This window comes from Esox lucius, chromosome 17, assembly GCF_011004845.1.
Source record: "Esox lucius isolate fEsoLuc1 chromosome 17, fEsoLuc1.pri, whole genome shotgun sequence".
Taxonomy (NCBI): domain Eukaryota; kingdom Metazoa; phylum Chordata; class Actinopteri; order Esociformes; family Esocidae; genus Esox; species Esox lucius.
The window spans coordinates 26,304,872-26,322,720 of record NC_047585.1 but is presented as its reverse complement, the minus strand read 5'-3'; positions in this window follow the sequence as shown (position 1 = coordinate 26,322,720).

Here is a 17,849-nt window from a genome sequence, read left to right as displayed (position 1 = left end):
CCTAGCATAAACGTGAACTTTCACACCAGAAAAAACTGAAAGCTGGAAACTGTCTCTTCAAGTTGGGGACGGATTTGAAGGTTAGGTAATTTAACAGCCCCAAGGACACAATATTACTTAAAAGCATTAGTTTTTAAATTATAAAGGATTTGTTTGTGTTTATTTGTTATTTTATGTATTTGCATCATTCAGCAGGCATTGTAATCCCCTTCAGACCTACATGTTTTTATACAACAACATATTTTATATACATTATGTATTAGGGATGGGCATGGATAGTCGAATACTCCAATACCTGAAATGTATTTAGTATTCGAATACTTGTGTGTGTATTCAATTAAACTCAATTTAAGTCGTTTTTTGGTTGAAATAAAGACTTGAAATTATTTATTTTTTTAAATACTTTTAAAATTTCAATCAAAATTGTTTACATATGATGATATACCATGACATTTTAAAAAAGTATAACGCTTTAAGTCGTTTTTATACCTTGCGCTCCTTCAAAGGTGTTTGTTTTTTACGTTCCTCAATCAAAGTGGTAGTGTGGTCGGGCCCAGTCAGTCAGAATGACCCAATATATAATTATTTGCTTACTGTTAGCAAGTGGATGGAAGTTAAGTAATTCAAGGGAAGAAGGAATATATTTTACTGAATTCATGTCACCTCCGGAAAAAATATTTGACCAAAAAACTTCAGCTGTGGAATCGAAAGGCGGTTGAGAGTGCAGAAAACTGGGAGATAAGCAAATGGCATATAGCTGGCTAGCTTAGCTAACTAGCTTCCCTAGACTCTTCCATCCAATAATCTCAGTGTTGTGTGTTGATAATATTGTTTTCTAGGTCTGTATTTTCGCGTGTCACCCACACGGCTCCCTTCATACACGCAGTCGCTTTTTTTTGTCAAACGAACAGCCGATGTTATATGAGAACCACACCCTGTCCTTCGCACGTTATGTAGTAGAGCTGATGTGGTATCCCTAGTTTTAAAAAACATGAATTTCGTTTAGCCGAATACTATTCGAATAACAACACATACTACTCGGATAGTAAAATATGGTCTAATGCACATCCCTATTATGTATATATCTTTTGTTCTATTAACAAATGTGTGTTTACAATCTTCAGAACAAAAACACTAAAGAAGAAGGAAAGAAATAACACGGTTACAAAACCAAAAAACCCAAATGTGTCTCACTGAAATATTTAAAGTGTAATTGGATTTAAAAACATTTTCGATGAAAGAATCAACATAAAATAAAACTTAAATAGACTTTGAAGTAAGAATGCATCCCTGAGTAAAAACTGTGTAGCCTATAAAAGGTTTTGGCAGCGATTACAGATGTATCGGGTATGTGACTTGGATTATGAAATATTTTTTCCATTCTGTTAAGAAAGCATCTTAGGAACGCAGCATTCCGCTGCTATCTTGACTGAAGGTAAGCAGGGTTTGTCTACGCCTGTCCTGAATGTGCTAGAGGGCCAGTAGGGGGCACTCTTCCCTCCGGTCTAAGGATCAGATGCCAATACCCGTGGCACATTCAGATGGAATGTTAAAACGTGTCCTAACAGCCCGTGGTACCTAAAGATCCCGAGGCTCTTATCGTAAATGTAGGACTGTTAACCCTGGTGGCATAATACCATAGCAACCAAATCATTTATCCCCATACTACCATAGCAACCAAATCATTTAAAAATAATATAATCATACACATACTGGCATACAGTATATAAAATGGATATCCAACATCTACAGATGCTTTGATTTTTAACATCATGCTGTTATTACAGCATGATATTACCCTTTCTCAACTCAACATCATGTAGTGAACAAAACAATAATTGAAACATACAACAATGTAAGAAACTGTACTGAGTTACTGGTTGATTCAGTGGATTCATCCGTGAAGAGCAACCTTATCCAGTGGCCATCGAAGGTGAGCATTTGCCCACTGAAGTGGGTTACGTCCTCGAACTGCAGTCAGGTCAAGAACCCTGGTGAGAACAACAAGCATGCATCTGAGATGGTCTCTGACAGTTTATGCAGAAGTTCTTTGGATGTCCCACAGGTAAAGAAGCCAGAGTAAGGTTTTGTGGTGGTGTGGTAAAATGTAGTCTGCAATCAGGGCCTTTTGGGGGCCCCTCTCCCCTAGCGATTGTGAGCTCCCTAGCATTAGATTTGGGGCCCCTTAGTGGTTGAGGGTCCTAAGCAACTGCTTATGTTGCTTATGCCTAGAACCACCCCCGTCTGCAGTCATGAGGCCGGTTGAACGTACTGCCAAATTCTCTAAAACGATGTAGTGACATGTCTAGAGAGGATGCAAACTTTATTGTCCAATTGAAGGTATATCTGTGTGATGATCATGCTGTTCAATCAGCTTTTTGATACCACACCTTTCTGGTGGATGTATTATCTGACAAAGGGACAAATTAGCTTGGAACATTTTTGACCTGGGTCACTGTAAGGCCAGAGTCCTTGTCACACCACAGCAGCAAGCCAACAACAGTTCCCCAGCTCACATCTCCAGACTCCCATATGTCACCAATTGTAAACCAGTCACTTACAGTTATAACAGTATCTCAGTAATCACAAATCTCTGAAATGAGAAAGCAATGTCTACAGTAATTCAAAAAGTTTAAATTAATAGGGTAGATGAACCCCTTTTGTAAGAGTCCTCCAAGTGGGAAAATTTTAAACCAAAGTAGTACAGGGATCATCAAATGTTGAAATCTTACTTAGTATTGAATAATAAAGGGTTAATTGCAAAGTCAAGTTCAAACACTTTCTTGACATAATCTAGGACCTCAGTAATAACTCCCACAAACAGGATGTCACAAGATACCAGGCAAGCCTCGTTCAGCCGGGCCGCAATAGAAAGTGTTGCCATCTCAAGATTCAAACCCAGGTTGCTTAGTTGAAAGGCTTTGTTGTTAACCACCACACCACAGAGCTGTACTTTTGCTTGTTGTCAGTATGGCCTCTTGTCTATACTGACACCTGGTATCTGTATATCCTGAACAAATCCTCTTTTGCCACTGGCAGTTTTAATAGGTAATTGGCCATTCGTGAATGACATTGATACAGTTAAACTGACTAACGCTTCTTACTAAGTTTACCTCCACCACAAATAGTGTCTATGTATGGCGTTTGCCACTGGCCATTTTAACAGCATATTAGCCAGTAATAAACTTTACCGGTATCTACTAACTTATTGGAATAGTCACAAGAATTGAGAAATTGCTAGCGAGTCTGCCAAAGCGATTTCATTTCATGGCATAAGATTGTATTTTTTTCTTTCATGGCAAAACAATGTACTTTTTTCTTTTATTAATGAATGACATTCGTACAGTAAATATCAATAAAGGCGACGATAACTAACTTTTTCATCAAGTGAAAAGACGAAAGAATCGTGGAATCTACCAGAAATAATGAATAAATGTTGTTGCTCTCAATAGATTCGAACTTAGGTCTTCCACATGAGAGGCACGTCTTTAACCACTACGAATTACACATTTCAAGAGTCGCTAGACTCCATTGAGGATTGTGTTAAACTGACTAACATTTCTTATTAAATTTACCTCCACCATAGTGTCTATGAATTGTTTTGCTTTTGCCACTGGCTGTTTTAAAAGCTTATTAGTCAGTGTTAGGCTTACTAGTATCTAGTATCAAAGTTTTCATCTATATGGAATAATTCATAATGCGTACATCACTTCGCCTGCGAGGATATACAAACTCTGGACCTATAGTTCACAAATCCGCTTCTCTAACCACTGTGCTTTTTAACGAGGGTCACTCACTCAGTTAGAGACATTCACTCTTCTTAGCCGGCTCCGCTTACACTGTCCGGCAAAATGGTAAGAAATTGCCTTACCATTGTAAAAATCATAAATTCAACAGGCCCATTCAACGACATTATGCAAAGGCATTGAAATGATTATTAGATGACTGGACTATTTCATTGCATTCAGTGTGTCTGAATAATGTGGACATTTCTTGAAATAGATTGGATGCAGTCATGGTGATTTGAATACTATTATGTTGCTGAAACAAACTTATTACAGTTTTTCATAGAGAAACTCGGTCTATGAACAATATATACAAAACCGTTTTATTAAATCCCAGTAGGAAGTCCATTTACCCCATGTGTGAAGCACTATTCACACTATTTTGCAAAACCCCACACACACAATACACTTTGTAATGCCCAAATGCCACCATGTTGTAATGAGGGAAACATTGCCATTCAGTGACCAAACTCAAATCATTTAACAGTCTCACCGTGCAGTTGTCAAGGTATAAACACTAACAATCACAATTAGTCAATAAGCAATCAGGATGTTAGCATGAATACAAAGGGCCACAGGTAAGATCACCTATGTTTGGAACAATGGATGACAACATCAGAGGAAGATGAAGAATTAGAGGAAGTGGATGAGGAAGTGCAAGATGAACCATGATCTCTGGTGATATTTTTGACAATGTACTTGACGATGTTCTTAAAGAATGACAAGAGGAAAGCTGGGTTAAGAGTATCTCCAAACTTGAGCCAATTCACTGTTTCATCAATGGTCCAGACTTTAGGGAATTAAAACTGATTAATTACTATAGAATGTACTGAACAGTAAAGGAAAATTACATGAACTCAACTACATATTTTATCAACTGTATGAACTTTTTCTGCTTTCTGTATAATTGAGAGACAAGATTTGATGGTTGAACACGCATCATTTTTGAGGGCCAAGAACTCGCCAATGTGAACATGGCTGTCAAAAGCAACAATATTTAGAGAAATCCATGTCAACGAGAATAAATCAAGATAATGGCATTTTTCAAGGTACACAGACCATCAGAAACTATTGCCTGAGAAGTAGGTGGAAATCTCTGGCCCAGGTCATATACAGGATGATTGGGCAAAGTAAACATTTGTATGATTATAACCTTATACCTATCTGAAAACACGTGTTCCTTCTTGTCTGCTGGGGCGAAACATTAAGATTTGGTGATTCACAGTTCAAAACCCCCCACAAAATGAACAATTATGATATTGTTCTGTGCACTTCAGCGTCCTCTCTAGACATAAATCTACCATCTATAATATCATGGAATATCAAGAAACATCTGTAGGGGGAATTCTAGAACACATTATTCTTATTGATTCATTAACCCCTTCTTATAATAGATCTTTCAGTTCCTCTCACCGCTGTGCAATGAGTATTTAATTGTGTCACTGTATTTGTTTTGTTATTTTTTTGTTTGGATTATGACACCAAAGTGTCATTTATATGCCATATACAATTGTTTTGAGAATGACATTACATTTTCTGTCAGAAGTCTGGAATTGGGCATTTTTCTTGTGTTTTTGGAAATGTGTTTATAAATGTGTGTTAGCAGCTGAAGTTGAAAAACAAAACTGGAACAAATGTCCATGTGGCAATAACATGATTCCACACCATTAACCTTTAACCTTTCATACAAAAAAAAACATTTTTGATTCTTGACATTACCTTAATAATGGTAAAAGTCTGAGCATATTCTCATGGTAAGCAGGATAGATAATTGGAGTATTAGGAATATTTGTAAGTTAATGGAAACATTTCTTTCTTTCTTCAAAAGCACTTTTAAAAACAATTTTGTCAGACTTTTTTTCATACATGCCCATAAAACAACTCTTAATCCCAACTTCAAACTCAAGTATGATGTTCAGTTACTGCATCATGTTAAAACGACAAGATAGCGACCACAAATGGGATTCTATTCACCGGAATGCCTTGTGCAAAGAGTGATATTTAAGACAACATATTGTCTTGTACTTCAATACATGTATATATATATATATATTTCTTGATAGAAAAAAACTAGATTTTCATTTTGAGTGGGTAGGAGAAACAGAAATATTGATCATATTACCCAACCCATGTTCTGCAGGAAGGTTTAAAAAAACATAATCAGTGGATGATTTAGTGAAAAATAGGAGTGTGTTTTTCCTTCTACTCCTCTTACTGTATTTTTCTACTCAGATTTTTCCGGAGAGCCCTGCGGACCACAGCTGTCTCGCATGTGAAATGGAATGACATCATTACATTCTGTTTTGTTGTACAATGCCCACAAGCATGTTTTTAGATCTAAAGGGAAACTGAGTGGTGTTGTAAAACCTATTCGGAACACAGAGGTGTTGGAATTTACCCTTTGTGATGGACACACTGTATCAGAGCCGTTTGAATTCAGGTATGTTTAATAATTCTTAAAGAATGGATGAAAGGACTGAAAATCTAAATATGGAGCAATATGGGTCTAGACAAGATATTTTTACATTTTTAAATGCCTCTCATATATAGAAAAGACACTTCAACACCTTGATCATTTAAGATAAATATTTTCTCAATATATAGTTTGCAATGTACTTTGTATAAGAAATAGCATTATTAAGGGGAACACCACTTTATTTTTAATTTTTTTTTTATAAAAGATATTCTTAACATTTCTAAATGGTTTTAAAATGTCTAATTGCTAAAAGATCAATGTTATGAACATATTGTATATTTTAGGTATGTACACATGAGAAGTGAAGGGAACTAACTTTTCCAATTAACATGGATATCACAGCAGGGTGTTATAGTCCATTTCACTCAGGGTTGTTGCAAGAAGGTTGAGAGACCAATATGAACGAGCTCACTCTCCTGCCTCGGTCATTACAAGATCAGGCGGCTGGAGAAAAAAGTTAGAGAGAAATAGGACTTTCAAAATGTTTATCCTATAGTATATTAATAATTATATGGAACATATTCAACATACTCAAGTTTCTCTGCCAATGCATCAGACAAGCAAAAAACAACTCATAACTACATACAGATGAATGAACCCAACGCTTCCATCTCATGGCTTGCATTTAAAAACAGGGCATTTCTTGTTCTGGACACCAAGAGTTTATATGCTCATGAAACACTGTATAACATTAAAATAAATATAGATAAAGAATTTATTGTGTTGTCCAAAAGGGGATATCTTGCTTAGAAGAAATGTCATGAAGAAATTTGAAGATCTTGGGTTGAAGTTAACAACCAAACTGATGAACAGTACCTAAAGTTTACTTCATTGGGGGACAACAGGGAATCCTGTGAAGCTCTTGCTCAACATTGAGCAAAACAATTTGTCACCAAAGTGCATGGTTCAACATTGAGAAGTGTTATGAGATATGACCTGATAGGGCCTGTTGCAAATATAAAACCATTCTTGTGCAAGGGCATCAATATGAAGACCATGAAGCATGGATTGAAAAACCCTGACAGAACATCTTATGGAGTGATGAGTCCACATTATAATTTTGATAGTAATGTGTTATTATTTTCATTATAATAATGCTGACCCAAAAAGCTGTTTTTTTTGGCATTTACACAATTATGCTTAGTTTAATTGAAATAAATATAAATGGTATAATTAATTTTCCATCCCAATTATAAACCATCCCAGATTGAAACCGTGGAACATGCTTTTAAAACAGACTAGGTTTCATCTGTTTTGGGGAAACAAAGCTTTGAAGATTTCTATCTGTTAGAGAAAACCTAGTCAGTCCTTATCATGTTAGCAGCAATGACAGCCAACAGGGTACGCTTTACTGCACATAGAGTTTTACAGAGAAATCTCTGTGTCATTGGCAATGTGTGTGTTTTGACCTCGTAAAGATCTCCAAAGCAGCCCAAAAACCTCAGTCACAACTTCACCCACCTCTGGCTTAGTCAGTTCCCAATGATGTGGTAGATGGAGAACTTTAGGCTCTACTCTATTCAACTATAACAATAGAGTTTAACAGACTATTTGTTTAAGAAATGGACGCTTGGCCCTCTAGGGTGGTCCACTGCTTTTATATCATCTTATCTGGAAACCCAATGATAAAAAAAACTCAAATTTGACATTAGGACCACAGGGTCTTAGTCCATCTAACAGAACCCTGTCTTTTCCAAGAGTACCCCATAGCACCCTGGAAAATAAAAAGAGCTAGTTCCCTTTCATGACTGGGAGGAGGCTCTATGGAAACTGTCGGAAGGTCAACAGAAGATAAACAGCATGATACAAACCAGGCCTGTAATGTGTTGAAATGTGTTTTAACCCTAGTATGACTTGAATGTGGAGTGGCAGCCAGCAAACAAGCATTACTACAACCACATGTCGAGTAGAAAAACTTTGGAATGTGAAATAGGTCATTCCAGTGTCTCTCTTTGTGTGTGTGTATTTGTGTATGCACATTTTTTTCGGTGTATGTGCGTTTGTTTGTAGTTGTGCGTGTTTGTGCATGTGCGCCTGCACTGTTTGTGTTTATTTTGGCTTGTAGTGCTCACGTCTACACAGCTAGAGGGTGCCAGAGAGCTACACAATCCTGTCCCGGCATAAAGAATGATTTACTTCTAGAACTCTCACAAGACTAAAAACCACTTACTGTTGCACTATCTATTTTCAAACTCAGTGATGGCAGATTACATCTTAAAATGTATTGGAGAAAGGTGGCTGACTTTTACCAGCAGTAACTGAAAACAAAAAACTTTGTATAGCGAGGAAAAAATTCAAACCCATGGATGGCAAGTAGCGTAGCAAGTAGTCATTAACCACACACACTCTTTACAATACCATGACCTCCACTGTAGTGTGGTACTATGACCTTTCCACCTAGTCTCCACTGATCTGTTCTCTCTGTTCAGCCCCTCTTTCTCCTCACCCCCTCTCCTTTCCCACCCCCCACTGCTAACAATGATCATTTTGACTTTACAACTTTTTATCCTCCCATAAAGAAATGCTGCTGACGGATAATATGTTTCACTTCAAAACAGTCTCTTCCCTTTAAGAACGTTCAAAGGTTCTGAGATAATCTTTATGTTGAAGCGATGATGAGATAAAACAGGAAATAGTACATTTACACATCAGAGAGACAGACACAGACTGACTGTGTAGAGATGTTCTGATGGATTACCACTGAAATTAAAATGCCATCTATGTCGCTACATAGTACACTGAGTTCCTCGGATCCCCTGTAGAGGCCAGTGTTTGTCTATGTTCCACATATTCCAGTTCTAAAATACCACATGCCCTCTTCCTAGTACACATTTCCTAACACTGAAAGGCAGTGTTACACACTAACAGACTGTATAATTCACTTAAGTTGTGTGGCTACTCTGAGTATAACACCAGCCATACTCGGAGTGGGTTCAAATTTAGAGGGAACAGTTTGCTCTGGTTATCCAGTGCAGCCAGCTGTGTATGTTTTGTGTGTGGGAAGAGTTGGACCATATTCCTGTATGCTACATCTGTCAGGATCAAAGACGTGTCCTCTTTCCTTCTACGATGCCCACAGAACACCCATGACTTGTAAGAACATTGACACTTGTAATTAAAAGCAATACAGATCGTATTTTCCACACACACAATTCCGAACCTAATGATTCTCCCTGTTCTTTTCCTTTCTAAAACATTTTAACATGCATTTCAGTCACTGTAGCACAAATAAAAAACAGAATAAAGATAGTTGTATGTATTTTCTTGTTAGCCTTATGGAAATGTTTAGGATGTAGGATCAAACGGAGGGAATGTCTACGCTTATTAAATGCCTGGAACCATAGAAAGTAGAAGGGACAATGAACCTATAGTATACATTTCGAAATAACCACTACATTTCTGCCATACATTGCAATGCAGTCCTCCACTGAAAAAATACAAAATCACAGTGTGACCCAGAAGCAAGAAATGCTGCTTTTGGTTCGGTCAAGGATGTTCTGCCTCACCCGACCCAAAAAAAAAACACCCTCCCCCTAAAACAAACACACACACACTCACACATTTCTCAGTGTCTTGTTTGCAATGCTGTTTGAAAATAATGACATCATAGATATCCGTGTGAAATCTGGGCATCAACCCTGGCACTTACAAAAGTCTTCTGGCTGCTCGTCCAAACAAGAGACGCGCTTCCCTAAAAGCTGCCTGAGAAAAACTTGCATTATTCGGGACAGAATATCCCCATTAATAAAATAATATTATCTCCTTGAATATTACAGGCTGCAGCCATAGAAAGGAATCAATATATCCCGTATGCATTGGAGTCAAGTCTTTCACGGGCATTTCAGAGCTTGTTAGATATCCCTTTTGCCCTTTTCATTAACAAAGGTAATGTGGTATCCTCACTCTATTCGAGCCATGGTTTTAACCAAACACACCAAGTTCTTCCCACAGTGGTATTTAGGCATGGAGGTATTTAATCAGGGTTACAATGTTGCTATTACTTCGCACCCAACTACAGTGGATATAAAAAGTCTACACACCCCTGTTAAAATGCCAAGTTCTTGTGATGTAAAACAATGAGACAAAGATAAATCATGTCAGAACTTTTTCCGCCTTTAATGTGACCTATAATGTGAACAATTCATTTGAAAAATAAACTGAAATCTTGGAGGGGGAAAAATAAAAACTCTAAATAACCTGTTTGCAAAAGTGTGCAGACCCTTTTATAACTGGGGATGTGGCTGTGTTGCGTGGAGGTAGCTAACGTGAAGTCGCTAACGTGAATAACGTAAAAAGAATTGTATCAAGTTGCCTGCTGACCTGAGTAAAACGTCTTGAGTGGCAACAAATCGGCCACATTTTCCACTGTTGAAATCATCCACTTGCGCTTTTTAACACCCAAATTTGTCTTTTTGACACACCAACTCTCCCATACATCGGTGGAAACACTGCTTTTGTGGTTATTGCTTTATAAGAGAAGTCAATTAGAGTGTGGGATGGTGTAGATATCTAGGCTGAAGATCTCAGACTCAGGGCTTTCGTTTGAATAAGGTCAGAAGAATCAATCCCCTTTTATCTAAATCTTATAGTACAGCAAAAAGAAAGAACCTCCAGAGGCACTGCCAACACCCCACACAACATAAATACATACTTTAAAAAAATCCAACCATGTGTATCTTCATGCAGACATAAGGTAACTATCTGTGGTGTCATCATAGCTACTTAGTTTAGCTCCTGTATCTTAGTAGCATAAGAAAAGCTACACAACTGGAACAGTTTAATAATGAGCATCAGTAGTCTTATCAGTTCAGGTACATCGGTTTGGAATTATTTTCTGGAGGCCTACTGCTCCAAAGGCAAACTCAGATATTAGGCTAAGCGTCCCAATGGAAGTCATCCTATTGACAGTTGTGTTAAGGTAAAGGTTTGGTATATATCAGGAGTTGGGTAGTAGTTAAGGGCAGAGAGAAGCTGTGATGATGGTCCAATGTTCTCACAGGGCATGACATCTCCACCATTAAGGCACATGATGATTTGCATCTGGATCAAAATGCAAAGCTAATTTTCACTCTCTTTTCTCTCACTTTCTTTTTCTTTATAAAATGTACACACATATGTACACACACACACACACACACACATACACACACACACATGCGCCCACACAAAAACACAAAAACATTGTATAGTTGAAATGTGTTGAGACAATTTCTACATCAGCAGCCAAGTCCAGCAGCTGTCAGCTGGAACAAATAGTAGTGTTGGAGTGTCTCCTTTTCAGACAAACCCACATGATCAAACCATTTCACATGTTTAATTGAACGTTTTCATGTATAGGACATTGACTCCAACAACAGCTTTGGTCCCAGGTGAGAGATGTTATAATAAGATATTCTTTATTTATCTATTCACAGGTATGTATGCACAGATTCAATCTCTATGTGTCTCTCTGAGACAGAAATAGAATATAGTATCATTGTCAAGGATGTTAACTTCTTAAAGTCCACCACAGTGTCAACTGTCCAGTCTCCTCTTTAATCCAAACTCCATCCTTCCTGTCAGAACACATACAGCACAGCCTACAACACTGCACAAGCACTAACACTGCACATTTAATCCAATCTCAGTTTTTTTTCCTGTTGCAATAATACCGCAGTCTAATTGGCTCTGACAACCTCGCCAACTCAATTCCAACCAGCTTCTCTCAAAATGCCTCTCTATGTCTCTAATTAGGTCCAATCAGCTGGAGTGATATTTATTGATTCACCTCAATCTTCTCCCTCTATCTCTCTCTCTCAATTTCTCCTCCCTCTCTTTACCACTGTCTCTTTCATCCCACTCTCTTCCCCACACTCTGTCTCATCCTATTCTGCAATCTCTCTCTCATTCTGTCTCCCTTCTCACTATCTCGCCATTTTCTGTGTGAAGGAGACCGTGTTCTTCCACTTTTGCTAATTTTAGCATCAGTAAAATAATTATGATTGATGCAGGTGTCTTTCTCTCCCTTCAAAGCCTTAAATGGATAAAACAAAACAAGCACAGAAACTAATTAACGTGCAAGTAGGAGTGCAAGAGAGAGGCTTATCAGCCTGCCATCATCCTGTCTGCCCTACAGCTTTAAATATCATATTAGATATCTTAATTGTTTATTTTGACAAGAGAGACTATGACAAACTTTCTAATTTTCCTTTGCTTTATGTTTCTCCCTCTGGCTCCTAAACTTTAAGACAGACACAGGCTTTTTGCATGTCAGGAATATGTACTGTCTTTCATTCTTTCATTGTATTTAATCTGTGCGACAATTTTACCAATTCAAAGAATCAAATACTTGATAGGAGACAGTAGATAGTAGAAATGCATAGATTCTCAGAACAAAAATGTAATCCCGTAACTACTGAAATTCGCTCTAGATAAGAGAATCTGCTAATTATTTAATACAAATGTACTAGACATACAGAACCAAAATAATATTGTGTGGTGTAAATAAGGAGCACACACAATAAGTACAGTTGAAGGACCACATCCTTTATCATAAAGCCATAGCATTTCCATGGTGGCATAATTAACTGTTGACAGTATTTGAAAGGTTTCTCCTAACGAACACTTCTTTAGCAGGTTTCAGATTAAATAGACCCTTTGTAGAAGCATTTTTTCAACTTGACTTCTATGACCTTACAGCCATTTGTGGAGTATTTTTTAACAACCCACAAATGACCAAAATTAGTGGCTACAATTTAATAAATAAATCTGTTGAATGCAAAACAAAACCAATGCTAAGAAGGATTGTAGAATACTTGAAATATACATTATAATGTATTCCCTTAAAAATTCATTACACACTTATTACACATTTATAAGCAATTAATGAATGTGTTATAACAGGTGTCTTTAAACAGGTATCCAACACAACTGCTGTCATCCTGCTTAATCAATATACACTACAAAATCGCAACAATCAGATTCCAAACCTAGTGACTCTGAGGGCTGAGGGCAGGCAGACAGTGTGAATGAATCAGGACCAAATAATCATGCTTTCTGAATTGTTTCTTTCCTCTTGCAGTGGCACTCGGCCCCATATAAACTAATACTCTCACTTCACTGGGTCACTCCAAAATGTAATATAAATAGCTGCACTATACTACAATATAAAGCTCTGTAAGTAATGAAGAAACCACTGCACCTTTTTCTTTCCTTTCCAAAAAAGCTGAAAAGGAAGGTTTTGAGTGAGGAACAAAAGGATTACAATTAAGAGAATGCTGCAAATTGAACCCTTCTGTTCCTCACTCAAAACCTTCCTTTTCAACTTTTTTCGAAAGGAAAGAAAAAGATCCAGTGGTCTCTTAATTTTTTCTGGAGCTGTATCTCTGTTCACCTTCCTGCGTTCTGACATGTTATACTGATACTGTAATGTATATACTGATACTGTAATGTTATACTGATACTGTAAATCTGTACATCAATGGTAAATCACTGTATATTAAATATAAAAAATCCTGCATGTTGATTGACTGATAACTGTGGTATATACGACTATATACACCAGGTATGAAATTGCGATACTTTTAACTACTCTAATTGCGTTGATAACTGTTTAATTATAGCAATAAGCCATCTTGGGGGATTATGATATAGTGCCAGCATGCCCCTCATACATTTTTGCTTACTTCATCAGTCACATGTCATCATCTTAAAATATTGTAAATGCTCAGCACTCACTTTGGGCAGATTTAGTGTATTATTTTTCTAGTCTGTATGATGTCCACCATTGGCAGCACCATTACACCAGCAAAACATCTGAGTATGAATAAATGTGCCTACATAAATTTGATTTAGCTTCATGTCCATTCCACAACATAACACTTTACAGAGGCCGATGTTCTCTCCAATGCCTGGGGGCATTGGGGTTTGATCGTCAGAACAGATGGAAGAATGGCCCTTACTGGCCCCCAAACAACACCCCCAGCAGCATCTTCGCTGCTATTTAAGCGTCAAGGACCAAACCTGTTTAGCTTCAAAGGTAAGCCAGTAATGAGATGAAGTGTGCTATGCTGCTGGTTTGCTATGTAGTTATCTTAGTAGGAATAAATAATGTTGATGTCATCTAATGGCGATTTTAAATATATTGATTAAAAAACTGAATCTAGCTACCTTAAAAATGTATGCTTGAATCCAGATTCCCCCATATAAGTGTCTTGACTGGAATATCCAGTATATCAGACATTTATAAAGCCATGGAGACACACAAAACCACTGCTTTGCATATAGGGTCTACACCTGGGATTAGTCACCCATGTAGAAAACAGGTGAATTATAAGAATGATGTTCCAAAATAAAGATTCATTTTCATTCCCCAGTTATTGTTAGTAAAACATTTCAAAAGGTTGATTTTTTAACAAACACTAAATTAAGATTTTTCTAAATCACTGCTTGCCACAACTACAAAATCAAAACAGTGGCCCGTTTTGAACACACTGCCGTTCTGTGGGGGTGGGTTCATTTGCCAATATTACAGCCAGTCTTAACATTAGCAGGTACGTATCACTGTGAAACATCATCTTTTCATTATTCCAGCAGATACATTACTTGAATTATTTTGAAAAAGGAATAAAAAAAATGTCATGTGTGTCACCTTTAACTGGCACTTTCAGTCAGAAGGCATGGACGTAACCTTTCCTTTTGTTCTGAGAGGGAAGTGAATTGCTTCCACGTGGAGTGCTCTGGATGGCCCTTTGCCCTTCACATAACCCCTGTTCTCAGTCAGACTGCTTTTCCTTCTGATCTCTTCCTCCTTGCCTTATTGTCAGAGCGCAGTGCAGTGTGTGTGTGTGCGTGTTTCCATGGTGTGAGGCTGTGTGTTGTTTCTGTACCTGCATTCTGACATACTGGGCTTTGATCAGGTCTGAGCTCTTGAGGCAGCCTGCCACCGGCCTCCAGGCAAACTAACCCTCTATCTCTCTCTCTCTCTCACTCTAACTCTCACACACACACACACACACACATACACAAACACAAACACAAACACAAACACAAACACAAACACACACACCCACACAGTTAAACAGATTCATTCCTAGCAACATCAATTTTACGCTTTCATTAATTTTCCCCCACACATTTGAAAATCATGAGAAATAAATGGTGTTGCTCAGGAAAGCCAGGATGCAATGTGATGGGGTGAGAGGTGACTGACACTTCAGGTTTGATTGGATTTAATGTGGTTTGATTGAAAGAGTTGGGCTGTGTCACTTCTGCTCGTTTCTGGACTGATGCTACCTCCACTCTCAGCCCCTCTGTTAGATGGACAGGGCACTTTCAGAGCAGCCTGGCTCAAAGCACCCACCCGACTGGTTTATGATTAGTGCTTCCATGGCCTGAGTGTATGTGTGTGTGTGTGAGTTGCAATTTGAAGTGCTTAAATTGGTTGTTCAGCTGCCCATGTCTCGACCCACTCAACTAGGCATAGGAATTTGGAGTGGGGTGAGATTCAGGGGTGTTGGTGAGAGAGAGGGCAGTCACTAAGTCCATTAGGCCAATCATGGCCGTATGTTAGTGCTGTTTGGGTGATTAAACTACTTGTGGTTTCAGTTCCTTCCAGCTGCTCAGTAGGTGGCCTTGCCTGGTTTTATCATTAATCTCTAACTCTTAATAAATGTCCAATCAGTTGAAATCTTTAATCTGTTATATTGGGTTTCAATAAATATTTGACCCAAGAAAATGCATTATGGGTGGAAATTATAAACCTACATTTTACCTAAACAGACCCATTATGGGTGGTCGGTTATGCACCTCTTTATGTCTAATTGAAATGAATAAATCTCATGAATACTTTCCTTTATTTACAATTGTTTTGTGTTTGTTCTACATTTTATTATTTCTACCAAACATTGACTAAAGGGGCTGAATATTTATGCAATCAATTATGTTCTGTTTTGTATTTGTAGTTAATTTAGGGCAATTTGTAAATGTTTTGTCACTTTGACATAATGGACAAAAACTCTAATTAAATTCATTTATATTTCATGTTGTTACACAACAACATGTGGAGAAGTCCAGGGGGGTGAATACTTTCGAGAGCCACTGTCTGTCAATTATTTTGTGTACTGAAGCTGGGTACTGTAATTTAGAGATATGACTTGATGTGTCAAAGAAAGGCAGGCTGTAGCACAATGTGATATTCCTGCTCACTAAATGATTTCTGTAGCAGCCAGATGGACAGGAGCCAGGTTCTAGTCAAGCCAGGCCAGGGGCTTCTCCAGAAGGACATTTGAAAATGCCTTTGTGTCACACTGAATTAACACACACCCATGTCTAACCACTACACATTGTCGCTTTTGTCAGCACCCAGTCAGGTAGGAGAACAGAACAGTGCATTGACTGGCCATGGCAGTGTTTGGGATGACCCTCTTCGTAATGTTAATATTTGTTTTTTTTAATGGTGAATGGACACTTGCTTTCCTTAGGTCTTACATTGGCAGAGGGGACCAGAATGGACAGGTGAAGAGGAGACATGGTGGTGAAGGGTGGGGACGGGTATTGAACCCTGGTCCCCCGTGGTGGAGTGTTACCACAATGGACAACAGCTCTGCACCTGTTCTTATAATTCCACCCAATTTCCAAATGGAACAATATACTAACACCGTCACAATAATCAAATCAAGCAGGACACTAACGTGCTGTTTCATGGAATGACAAAGCAGCTCGGTAGTTTCATTGTCAACGTAGTAAGTTATTAACCTCCTCAAGGTTAACACCACATATTCACAGTCACAGGCATTCTAATGAACTCCATCACTACAACGTTGTTGTCTTAGAAACGCCGACGTGACTCTTAATAAAATACTGAATGTCAGCAGAAGGTGCAGATGGAGACTTCTGATCCACTTTAACTCTCTGATGCAGCTAAGGACTGTCAAGGGAGGGGGTAGCCTAGTTACCGATGGGTTCTGCGACACCTGGGTAGCACCCATCTGCCACATTCTGGCCTGAGTCAACGTCATTTAAACCGAGAGAGGATGGAGCAGAGAAGGAGAGAGACTGCGGGGAGGTTTTTGACTGTGATGTTTTTGCATTGTTTATTTACTGTAGCTACAGATATCGTGATAATAGCGCCATTCATGGTATAAATGATGCTTTATTAAAAGGCCAATGAATAATCCAGTTTTTTGGGTTACAAAAGACATGCGAAATATGTAAATGACTGTGAGTGAGGGTGAGAGCGCCAGCAGTTTCCCCTGTTGCACCTGGCTGGCAGCAGCCGTGAGAGGGACGTCACGTTCCCCAGGGTTCAAAGGCCAAAGCATTGATGTGAAAATCAATGGCCAGATCCCCCGTGGCCATCGAGACGACAAGAAAGCTAGGGAATGTTTCAAACAAATAAATAACCGGCTTTTCAAGGTGCCCTCTCCACTTCAGAGCTGAGGACTGATCTCCGTGCTTTAACCCAGAGGAAAACATATAGAGAATGAGAGAACGGCGGAGAGCGGAGTGGAGGGTTGATAAGGCTCTCTCTTTTCAATGTTATTGTTCGTTTTTACCTCGGTGCAGGTTGGTCCTCTTTGCTGGGCCAGGGACAGCGTGACCACAACATC